At 45.8% G+C, this 12,002-nt stretch overlaps 1 protein-coding gene across 20 annotated transcripts in view; it reads left to right on the top strand.

Moving 5' to 3' along the window:
• The window catches only part of CTNND2 (catenin delta 2), a 3,553,726-nt gene that overhangs the window by 1,839,899 nt on the left and 1,701,825 nt on the right, over positions 1-12,002 (top strand). The gene's annotated exons all lie outside the window — the stretch shown is intronic.

The following is a 12,002-nucleotide window of genomic DNA, read 5'->3' as shown; positions in this document are numbered from 1 at the left end:
TGATGATATTTCATGGACAGATCAGCACGGAGGTTGTGCCAAAACGGAGGCTGGGATTGAGCCCATGATTTTTGACATGCTGAAAAGCCACTTATTGAATTAAAAAATAACACTATTAGCCCTGATTTGAAAAAGACGGCTGAGTCTGTTGAAACACGTGTCATCATACAGGGCACTTGCTTACTATAAAGTTACAGTTGCAAAAAAAAAAAACCTCGACTAAGTGTAGTCTTTACAAGTTTGAACAGGCGCATGAGTGATAATTAAGTAACCACCCCCTTACTAACACACAATGTGCTACAACTTCCAGACAACAGTGTATATCTTCTGTTGGAATTTCTTTGTGCGGGGACGAGACCTGCTTCTTGCCACCAGCACTATGTGTCCAAAAGAATGTGCATCCTATGAGAAGCCGGCCACCAATCTTGGTACCTCTTCAATGCTAGGCCATATGAAGCAACATCATGCTCAGAATGGTTCTAAATTTTAAATAGATTTAAACCACTTTAACCCTAACTGACGCAATAATAAGGTACGTTTCAGTTCCATTCTCTCAACCTGTTCTCGATTTTCTCCTCTCATGACATCGGCCAACGAAGATGTCTATTCCATTAGGGCTCACTTTGAAGGATGTCATCCACATTTGCATTGTGGAATGCTATTAGCCTTGACTTACTAGACTTGGTGAGAAAGAAATTAACTGAAAATAATATATTCTATTTTGCCAGATTTTTGTGACAAGTTGCAACAAATGATGCAACACATTTTAAATTGTATGCCTTTTATTTAATGTGCCAGGATGGTTGAGTTTTATAATAGTGTTCCACAACACTTCACAAGGACACTGTATGTTCTTCTTTCATTATCTGCCCCCTCTGGGGCACTTTCCCTTTGTCTATGTTCATGGCCTCCATCCTTTCTTTCTCTTAACATGGCCTCTGTCCTTTCCTGTTCTGCGTTCCTCTTGGTCAGAGCTTTCATCTTCAACTTCTCTGTCTTTCCCTCATCAAAGTTCTCCACTTTTTTCTTCCTCTGCCCTTTTCCTGGCTGGGGCTGTAGCCAGGTCTCTATGCACCTGCCTTTGGGTATCTGCTTCAGTCTCCTTCCTTTTCTGTATGTCTGGTCTACACTTTCAGTCTTCTCCAGACTCCAGGTTGTACGATTAGCCTCTCCTATCCAGGTTTTGCAACCAGCCTCTCTTCTCCAGGACTTCAAATTCGACACTCCACTCCAGGTCTTACAATCTGCCCAGAAATATTGCTTTCTGCTCTAGGTCTTGCAATCTGTTCTTCAACTTAAGGTTTTACAGCCACCCAAGCCTGCTTTTTCTCTGTTTCAGCAATCTTCTTTCTCCTCATCAACATCACACTTTGTCACCTCTTCACCACATAACTCACTTCAACTCTGGTCATGGGAGCTGGCCCTTATATAGTGTTTCAACTGCCTAGCTTTCTGCTGAATGGCCAGACAGCTCACATGCCCGTTCTGTTGCCTTGAGTTTGTGGGGAAAGTCTTTAAATGGGGAATCCACTAACTTGTATCCCACTTTAGTCTGTGTGTGTGTTGCTTTCTGGGAAGGAGCTATTGGTTTGTTCCCCTGTGTCAGGGTGGAGGGTTTCACTTCTCAAATTTCGTTTTGGTTACTTCTTGTGCCAAACCGCTCAGGATATGTATTGATCATTACTCTCCGGGGTGCAGGTTTCTCCTTTGGTGCAGCGCTGGTATTATTTCCTGTGCTTTTAATGGGGAGAGCTTTGGGTGGTAATTGTGAGGGAGACATCTGTTTTCTTTTCCACACTGTTCCTGGTAGTTTGCGAAGGAAGTGTGGCTCTTCCTGTGCGTCAATTAACTTTAAGGGTGAAGAGTGGGCTTTCTGCTGCCACTATGGATATTCAATAGTTGGGTTGTGCATGTTTTCCAAAGCTTCCCCCTTTGGGAGTGGGGGTGTAAAACACTTCTGTGAGTTACCCCCAGGCATTTCCATTGTCTTCCTGAGTCCAAATTTGTAAGTGCTTTTTGTTAGTTCAGTCTTGGTTGTCCTCTGTTTGGAAAAGAGAGTTTTTGGGAAACATTGATTTCATGTTGGTTTATCAAAATGGTTTGTGCCGTCTGGCCAAAGGACACATTTTCCAGTTTTTCTCTGGGCCAAAGTGACCATAATGGGTCTTCTGTATGGCCTATCACCTCCTAGTTTCATAATTCTACTTCCATTAACTAGTCAGGGTGTTGGTTTTGATCAAGAGTGGAATTTTTGAAAATGTCTCTTTTGTTGGTATATTGTTCCCAAAGGGATGGGGCTATGCCCGGGATATGCTTTCACTGCACACAGATGGTGCTGTGGATCTGGGGTGACCCTACCCAGCTCAATGTGGTGAAGTCGATATGGTCACTTCACCACATTTACCACTCATAGCATGTTATTAATTACAATGTTAATATGTCGGTCAAATAGATGATAATTTAGGAACACTCCATGGTTTCAAGGTAATTTGTGCATATTTAAGGCCTGGGACATTGGCTCATGTTATTTATGGGGGAATCTGTATTTCCTTACACAATGAGATTTCCAATTCCTGGTTGACCCATACTTCACACAGATCACTTTACAGCAAATGAGCTTCAACAGATTTATTTGGTTTGAAAATAAGCATTCTTTCTTACAATTTTCTGAACAGAAAGGGTATTTCTGAGAAAAGGGTTATTTTACAGAATATTGCTTTTAAAATTAAGCACTAACTTGATTTTGCGACCATAAACCATCTAAATGTTTTATACTACAGCTCACATGATCCCCAGCCAGCAGAGTCAATGTTAAGGGGTCACAGGAGGGGGTCAATGTTAAGTCCACAACATTTGGAGATCCGCAGGTTGCTGACCACTGTTTGAACTTTCAAACAGTGGTCAGCAACCTGCGGATCTCCAAATATAAAATACTTTATTCTGCAGAGATATACTACAATAGTGAATGTAATCTTGCGCTAACGTTACCTTTATGAAGTTTAACCTTCATCTTATTCCTACGTTTGGCAATTGCCTGCAATAAGGTTTTAGTAGCTTCTGAAGCACAATAGATTAGGCGCTCTGTGAAGAAAGTGGAGCAAGGTGTTGCACATCTAAATTGCCTGGACTGTATAAGATCGGCCCCCCTGTCTTTCTTTCCTATAAATAAGAGTCATTAACTTTCTGTCCTGATTAGATGTTGATGAGCGTGTAGAAGTATGTAGGCTCAATTTAGTGAAAAGTGGATTGGTATTAGGGTGTTGGAAACTTTTTTGAACTAAACACATGCTTTTAAATAGTATCAGTTGTTTTCACAAATAGCCAATGTAAGAAGTGTAAAGCTTGAGTACTATGATCACAATTCCTATATTTCAGAAGAATTCCGGCTGCAATGTTACCAGAACATGTTGAGGAAAAGATAAATAGGCTAGAGGTTTTTGTTATTTTTCTAATCATACAAAACAAGTTTTGTCACTGCTGCCACTTAGCTGTTCAGAGTTAATTATCTATAATGATATCTAAATTCCTAACTTCTGTTTTTGGGTCAGGAAAATGTCCAAATGTGTTAGGCCAGGAAGAGGTTTCACATTCACGATCAAGACTTCAGTCTTCTATAAGGGAGGCATGGTATCACAAGTATGACACTGACACAAAAGGCACCATTTGTAAAACCTTTATTCACTTCTCGGGGTTTAGAAAAACTCCTACGTTGCCCTATAGCTAGATGGGAGTAGTCTCTACCATGAAATAATAAAGAAAACACAGTCCTAGTCAGTCTCTGTCAAATCTAAATGGCCTATAATAAAAGAACCTAATGCCTGCCCTATCTCTCATACAAAAATTGAGCAAAGGGGAATATGTATACAGAAGAAAATCAGTGTTAGAATATAAAGAAACAAAGTGGCTGGGTCAGCTCTACTACCCACGTTGGACAGCACAGAGTAAGGCGGTCCCCATAAACAGAATGACACACACTGGCTCAGGTTCTCAAAACAAAGTAATTCAAAATGTGGATTGAGGCCCATCTGACATTCCATGTTAAAGTCACTTTTCCAGTGTTCCAAAAGTTCCTTTACAGTTCAACAAAAGGGATCACAGTTCAATCAAAAGTTCACGCAGGTCTCCCTCGATCGAGCTCGGACCTCTCAAAGTAATAGTTTAAGCAGGTATCCTCTGTCGGGTCGGGCCTCTCAATCACATCACTTGTAGGGGTTCCCTTCGCTATACTTTATTCACATTCATTAGGGGTTCCTTTCCCTAACTTATCACACTTCCAGACTCCTTCAGTCGTGCTCAGACCTTTTCTTGTTGTCGAAGACTTCAACTCGCACTCTTGTGTTATTTGCCCCAGTTTTTCTTGCTCTATGTAGTTTAATATCATAAGCACAATAGTTCAATGTTCACTTTTCACTTCCCCTTTTGCCAGGGTCAATCTTGATCATCACGCTTTTTAAAGTTCATTCACTTCGTGGCTTTATAACAAAACATTTCACCTTTCACAGAGACTTTCGAGTGGGCTACTTCCTTTTGCCAGACAACTCCACTACTCTTTATCACAGATTCATTTATCGGTTATTTTTTGAAGTTCACCACAGGTCTGCCTTTCCTTGCGTCTCATCCCCACCTGTGCAGCCTTCAATTGTAAAATATATTTTTGGCACTTCAGTCTTTCCTTAACACACCAGTTTCTGATCTTGCTCGCCAACTCACCAGCTGTGTGGATTCCTTTCTTGTCATCGCCGTTTTAATTCATGGGTTAAGATTAATACCACAGGCTTCGCCTTGCTTCCCCAACTCTGTCGTTCACCCGGGAGGGTCGCAGGTGCCTTTGAAACACAATGCAGTCTCCTTGTCTGGGATTTGGCCTTCTCCACGTATCTCTTATGGTTCTTTGAAGGCAAAAACATCCTGCAGGGAACTCCTGGGTTCCTTTATCCTTGATTCTCATCCCTCGATCCGTCACTCTGCTCCAGTAGGATTGCCTTCGCCCCAGACGTTCTGCTGCTTCTCGTGTTCCGCCTTGCTCAGAGTGTGTCCCTATGTTCCGTCTTTTATAAGTTTGAGGAGAGCTAATGGGCTTCAGATGTATGTAATTAAAGTCAAGTGTCTGACTTTGCCTGTCCTGATTACCGGGACATTTCCAATGAGATATGTAAGGGAGGGTTTTTCTTGTTACTCTGTCACTCTCTTACTCAACCCAGTGTTTGTGTAGAAAAGGGAGGGGGGATTTGGAACATCAGAGAATCCTATGAAATAGGAGGGGTCATGGGTACGAGAAAGGGGGGGAATACCGCTTCTCACCATCTGTCACCTCACCCCTGTTCCCCAAAGACTCCTCACCCAGGTGACCCCCCGCACTGGTCCACCCCCAGGGTTTGGATCCAAAGATGATGGCTGTGTCCTGGCCACCTGAGAGAAAGAGAGATGCCTGGGGACTAGTAAGTGAGACACCCTTTGGTTTCTTACAGGTCTCTGTATTTATTATCAAGAAATGTGCATCCACTTTGCATTTTAATTCAAGCAGACAATCTCGTATCTTTGCAGAAAGATCCTCATACCCCGTTTTACGATCAAGTAGTATCTGCGCATCATCAGCATAGTCATGTAGTCCCTCCATTAAAAGGTGCAGGTATAAGTTAGAATATAGGTGAAAGGGTCCCCACATTTCAAAGGAAGAGATTTAGAGAAAAAGTGATCTAGGGATATTTATTGCTGGCAATCATTCAGGAAGGACTGGACCCACTTAAGGGCAGTACCTCAGATCCCATAATATGGAGTCTCTGAAGTAGTATTTGGTGGTCAACCAGGTTCCTTGCTGCCAACAGGTTGAGTATTATCAATGTGAGTATTATCAATGTGCCACTTTCAGCACTATCTGATTTCTCTCTTTTTTCCCCCCAAAACGTTTATTTAACATACTGTGGGAAAACACGTATACATGCGTGCATAATTCACATTTCAAGAATATCACAAGACCAGTTTCACACTGCGAGAAGATAAACAGGCCAGGGATACCAGGAGACACACCACCTGTGCATCAGGAGGAGTCGTGCCTTCAATCCTATCCAGAGATGCTGTTGGCCAATCGCACAACCCCTGAAGCCCTGGAGAAACTTTCCCAGCCAATCCCATTACACCAGTGCAAAGTGTCTCATCAGTGGGGGCTTACCAACTATCGCTGGGCAGTTTTCTGAAAAGTCAATGAAAGGTCTCCAGGTGGACAAATATCTATTGTATCTCCCCTCACAAAGTGCAGTAATTTTGTCTGCAAACAGCATGTCCCCTCATGTTTACCCACCACACCTGGACCAGCAGCCCCTCCACATTTTTCCAATTGTGCACAATAGTCAATTTGGCTGCCAGGAGAAAGTGCCCCACCAAGGTAGCCATCGGACCAGATAGGGGAAACAGCCCATCACCTGTGTCACCCAGCAATACCACATGAGTATCCATAGGAAGACAACCCTGTGACTTCTTAATCCTGGATAATACCTCCTTCCAGAAGAGCCCAACCTTTGCACACGTCCACACTATGTGGAAAAGAGAGCCCACTGCACTGCAGCCTCGCCAGCAATTTGGTGTGTAATCCACAGAGATACGGTAAAGTCTCTCCAGTCTAAGGTACCACCTGTGACAAAATTTGTATGCACACTCCTTGTCAGTGAGACATCTAGAGGATTTATGCATTCTCGCTCATATCCGCAACCACGCTTCATCCTCTATTGGCCCACCTAGATCCTCCTCCCACCTTCTCATGTATGGCACATGCAGCAATGGCTCCCCAGTATCAAATAGCCTGTATAGTTGTGAAATTCTTCCTGGGAAACCCCTCCCTGAAGAACCAATTTGAGAGCATTTAACAGCCTAGTGGCCCCAGATTTCGTGGGAGGGCGAGAAGCCCAGTGCCTCAGCTGTGCATATCTAAAATGCTGTTTCTGGCAGGGCAAAGGTATCTTTACATTTTTGGAAGGTTAGTGGGTGCCCATCCTTGTACAATTGCTGGAGTGATTCCAACCTGCCAGCTATCCACGCCTCAAAACTCTTACCATTAACCATAGTTGAAACTCTGGATTATACCCGATAGGTGTAAGTGGACCCATCCCTTGAGCCATACCCCACCTGCGAAGCGCCCTTCCCATATAGTACAGTGTATTCAGGAGTGAGAAGCCATGGGCAGAAACCAAGGATCTCTGGCCGGCATATGGGAGCTGATTTAGCCCCACCACTGACTGAGCCTTCTCCATACCTTTCCATGCTGGTTGCATAGCAAGGTCACCCCAGGTGACCATGTGGGAAACCTACACTGCTAAGTTGTATCAAAACACATCTGGCACTCCCAGGCCCCCCACCCTTGTAGGTCCCATTAACACCCTCTTAGAAATGCTTGCCTGTTTGTTCCCCCATATGAATCTGAGGATCTTCTTTGCAATGTGCGGAACTCAGAGTCAGGGATCCTGACAAGCAGCGCTAGACAAACATAAAGTAAGTCAGGTATGAGATTCATCTTCACCGCTGCAATCCTCCCAAACCAGGATATTTCCTGCCCATCCCATTTGTTTAAATCATCCGACAATGTTTGGAACAGCTGCAGGAAGTTGCAGCAAAATACTTCAGAGACCCTATTAGGGATGTGCACCCCTAAGTAAGGGATCAATTCTTTGATCAATGTATCGGTGCCAGCGCTTCAATGACAGATCTATCTTGGACACCCAAAGAAACGTCCAGCCCATGCGACTTGTCGAAGTTAATTTTGAAGTCTGAGATCCAACCAAAGTCCGACAATTCATCTAGTAGCGAGCCAAGGAGGTGCAGCAGCTTTGAAGAGTAAACAAAATGTAATCAGCGTAAAACGAAACCTTATAGCTGAACATGCCCAGCTCTATCCCTTTTATGCCTGCATTGGCTCTGATATGACAGGCCAGCGGTTCCATACTCAGTTCAAACATCAACAGGGACAAAGGGCATCCCTGCTTGGGGCTGCTAGTGATTGGCAGCCCGACCAATATTTGCCCATATACACAGAGGGAGGTTTACTGGTTCTGCTATATAGCCATAACCCATTTGATGTATCCAGAGCCAAACCCAAAGCTAAGAACCCCTAAGGTAACCCCAGCTAACACTGTCAAAGGCCTGAGGCGCATCCAATGCAATAATTCCCATCCTGACCCCCGATCTCTCCCCCACCTTGAGCAGGTGAAGGACCCGGCACGTTGTCGTGGGTGCTACGACCCACAATGAACCTGTTTGATCCGTGGCTATAATTCTGTAGAGAACCTCCATCATGCGACGGGCCAAGATCTTAGAGAAGAGCTTTGAGTCGGTAAATGAGGGTGATGGGTCAGTTTGAGCCACATAGTGTCAGGTCCTTGCCTAGTTTGGGGATCAGTACTGTCGTGGAAGTACCCACGGTAGGGGCCATTTTACCAGACTCCCTAAACAAATTGAAGAGACCTACCGGAGAGGGAGCCATGAGAGGGCAGAATTTTTATAGAAGGGAGCAGTTAACCCATTCGGGTTAGGGGCCTGATTCTTCAGTGTCCTAATGAACCATTCCACCTCGTCGGACACAATCGGGGCATCCAGGTTCTTGCATTCCTCCGCTGTTAGTTTCGGCAGGTTCCTGCGTACTGGGCCAGGGCTGTGTGCTGGTGGTCTACTCCCCGAAATACCGCCCCAAAGTGATCCTCAAATATTGTTAGTTTCCCCATGCTGTAGCGCCCCACCGTCCGCCCCCCAGGGACAACACTTTAATCCGGTTCTGGAACTTCCTTAGTTTAGCCACCAGGAGGTGATTGGCCCAGTTCCCATTTGCATAACGAAATTGTTTGTTTTTTAACAGCCTGGGCCGTCCTATCCGCCAAGTGTACCTCCAGCTTCTTGCGTGCCACCCTCAGTGTGTATAAAGCCTGAAGCGACACAATTCTCTTATGTTCCTGTTTCGCCTGCTTGACTCCTTTCTCCAGACCCAGTCGAATCAGTTGTCGCTCCCTTGTGTATGCTGCTGATTAGTTCGCCCCAGACCATGGCCTTCATCGCGTCCCGCAAAATACACGGGAAGGACCATAGTTCCTATTGTCCTGAAAATAATTAGCAATGACCTCACCTAGGTCATGATATATATATATGACCGTATCCCTCAGGACCAGATCATACAGCCTCCAGGAGCACCGCTGTCTCTCTGGCCCTACCCACAATGGGCATAGTGATTGACATCAAGGCATGGTCCGATAATGTTCACATACCAATGTCCACCCCACGGTCATATTGGTATAGTGCACTGGGAAACAACAGGAGATCCTGCCTAGAGAAACCCCCATACACATGACAATAGAAAGAGTAGTCCTTCTCCCCGCCATGAAATAATCAACACACATCTACCACCTGCAATTGCCTGAGAAGAGACCCAAATACTAATGCATTTCTGAAATCCAACCTAGTAGCAGGCAAGGTTTTATCCAGTAGGGGATTAGGCACCAGATTGAGGTCATCCCCTATTAAAGTCTGCCGCTCTGCGAAAGGGAGCACCCAGAGGAAAAACGTTTCCAGGGACCCATCCTGCCCAGTATTAGGGGCATACAGGGAAACTAAAGTGAAGAAACGCTTCCAAAGCACACATCACATGCATACAAATCTCCTCTGGGGATCTCGTAAAACCTTGACCTTAGATATTGAGATATGTTCCCCAATTAATATCATCACTTCCCTCTTCTTCTCGCCTCCAGAGGCATAGAACTGTCGCGGGAACGTTCTAACCCACGTGCGCTTTTCATCCTGTGCGAGCAGGTGTGTCTCTTGCAGGAACACTATTGATAGAGACATTTCCCCTAGCTTACGCAGGACAGGTTTCCTTTTCATCAGGGAGTTTAACCCCTGAACATTCCATGTGCCCATCACCATCAAATCCTCCCCCCCAGTCCCGGTTCCGATTTTACCTTATCTAGAACACATTATACCAGCAGGCCATATCCACCCCCTCGTCATCTTTTGGTATATTCTACGGTAGCACATGTGATCCAACTTCATTCCCACAGTAAACATTTGTAATACCAAACCCCCCCCCACTGTTCCCACCCTACAGTTAACTGTGCTCAAACAGGAGCAAAAATTGAACATCTTCAATTCCAACGGGGAAACCGATTTGAAAAGCATCTTAACACCCAAAAGATAAGAACGCCCCCAACTCCCTCCACCCCTTTCTCCTTTGCCATCAAAATCTCATGGCCTCTTTCCAGGCTCAGGGTACAACACCCCAACTTGAACTGTTACCCATCACCTAACTTCAGATCCACGCTCTAGTATTCCCAAAACCTTACAGGACAGCTCAAGTCTTCCTAAGTAGCCCCTTCAGCCTCATACCCCTACCCACCTTCCTCCATTTTTGTGATGCCTCTGTACTAAGACTCGGACTCAACCCCTCATCCTCAGGTGCACCCTCCTTTGCCTTCTCAGGATTCATCAAACCCTCAGCTTCCTTCAGCGTCTGGATAATCAATCACTTTCCCTGGTAGGCGAAGTAGAGCGCAGTAGCAAAACCCCACCTATAGGACCCCTCTCTACCGCACAACCATTCAGTCACTGGTCGGAGCGTTCTTCGATTCGCCAAGGTCATGGAGGCCAAGTCTTGGAACATGTTCCGAAAGGTGATGTTTCTCAATTGCCGGGCTGCCGACATTATGCGCACCTTGACCTGGAAGAAGTGGACCTTTGTGAGCACATCTGGGGGCCTATCTTGTGCTGAGGAAGTCTTAGTCCTGGTGTGATGTGTGCGAAGGAGGTCCATCACAAAGTCAGGGATTTCATCGTCCCTTACCCCTCGCAGAGACACCCTGGATCTGAAACTTATTTCCGTGGAAGCGATTCATCCCCATCCTCCCGTTTATCGTCCAGGGCCTCACAGCGCACCTCCAAGGACTACAGTCTGTTAGGATTGCTTGCAAAGCGTGTACTCCACTTTGGACAACCGCTGTTCAGCCGCAGAGACCCACTTATCCAGCGCCAGGATCTTATGCAAACATTCTTCCGTACTCTTTTGGATTTCCTTGCGAATTTCCACCAGAAGTTCCTGAAGTTCGGAATTGGTAGACATGTGTGTGAGTATAGCTGGAATGGGGTCCAATTCATGGACCTGGTCAGCCACCCCCTCAGTGCATTTATTTTTGTCGATAGGTTGCAGCATCATGGAAATATCTCTTTGATTTCCTGGCTTTGGTGTTTTAGCCATCCCAGTCACAGAGGACCAGGGAGCCTGAGCGTGGAGCCGCCGAAGACACACCACGACTGAGTACACCCCCTCGCAGCAGTCTGGTTTTACCTTTCCGAGATCACAACCAATAGCGTGCGACCCGCAGCACACAACGGTGTCAGTGGAGCAATACACCCCAGCGATCACTAGAGCATCTCAGTGACACCGCCCAGCAGGATAGGCAGCAACTGAGAATCCCACAGGTGTTTTACAGGGTGGTGAGGAATATGAAGCTGATGGTGCGGAGCGGTAGACTGAAATGTATGTATATGCGAGACACTTTGGTGCAGGTCAGACCTCCCAAGGACTCTACTCACACCTGATTTAGTACAGGGTCACTGCCGCCCGTTAACTCAGGCTATACAAAGGGTGCAAGCTAAGCCTTCCACCTGCCAGCACCAGCACAGCCACATGCCCCCACAATGGGTCGCTGCAACGTGTGAGTTCTGAGCACCCAGGAGACCTCAGGTGCTGCTGTAGGATGGAATTGTGTACCAGTTTACTGTTGTCACTCCTCTGAAGGTCGCCCAAAAAGCAGAATGCAGGCAGCCTGCAGGGGGTCGCCCAGACAGGAGTTGCGCTTATTGTGGGCAGAGCGTGCTATAAGGATACCACTTCATTAGGGCGGCCCAGTTGTCAGCATCATTTGCATCAACACCTGCAACGAAGGAACCAACCCCTGTGTAGAAAGTATTGTAGAAAAATATTTCCTCGGAGAGAGAGCTCAAAGCACATTTTTGCATGGTGTTATTCCAAGAAC

Source organism: Ambystoma mexicanum, chromosome 5p (genome assembly GCF_040938575.1).
Source record: "Ambystoma mexicanum isolate Mex_15411 chromosome 5p, UKY_AmexF1_1, whole genome shotgun sequence".
NCBI lineage: Eukaryota > Metazoa > Chordata > Amphibia > Caudata > Ambystomatidae > Ambystoma > Ambystoma mexicanum.
Note: the sequence above shows the minus strand (reverse complement) of the source record. Positions and strands in the feature narration are given on the sequence as shown.